This window comes from Chaetura pelagica, unplaced genomic scaffold (genome assembly GCF_000747805.2).
Source record: "Chaetura pelagica isolate M959 unplaced genomic scaffold, ChaPel_1.0 scaffold689, whole genome shotgun sequence".
NCBI lineage: Eukaryota > Metazoa > Chordata > Aves > Apodiformes > Apodidae > Chaetura > Chaetura pelagica.
Genome location: NW_009954635.1, coordinates 130697 through 131216, shown reverse-complemented (window position 1 = coordinate 131216; position 520 = coordinate 130697).

Below are 520 nucleotides of genomic sequence, written 5' to 3'. Positions count from 1 at the left end.
CCGCAGGCGAGCTCCCAGCTCCTCACGCAGAGCTCCCAGCTCCTTAGGAAGGCTCCCAGCTCCTTAGGAAGGCTCCCAGCTCCTTAGGAAGGTTCCCAGCTCCTTAGGAGGGCTCCCAGCTCCTTAGGAGAGCTCCCAGCTCCTTAGGAGGGTTCCCAGCTCCTTAGGAGGGTTCCCAGCTCCTTAGGAGAGCTCCCAGCTCCTCACACAGAGCTCCCAGCTCCTTAGGAGGACTCCCAGCTCCTTAGGAAGGCTCCCAGCTCTTAGGAAGGCTCCCAGCTCCTCACGCAGAGCTCCCAGCTCCTTAGGAGGGCTCCCAGAACCTCAGAGCTCCCAGCTCCTCCCGCAGAGCTCCCAGAACCCCACGCAGAGCAGCTCCCCACGCTCCCTGTCACACGCACCTTCCCTCCTTCCCCCCCCCCCGACGCTGTGCGCTGCGCGGTTTAAAGGGCTGTGAATCCCGGGCTCTCCCCGCAGCCTTCGAGCTCCCCCCTTTTGAAGGGGGAGTGGGGGGATTCCT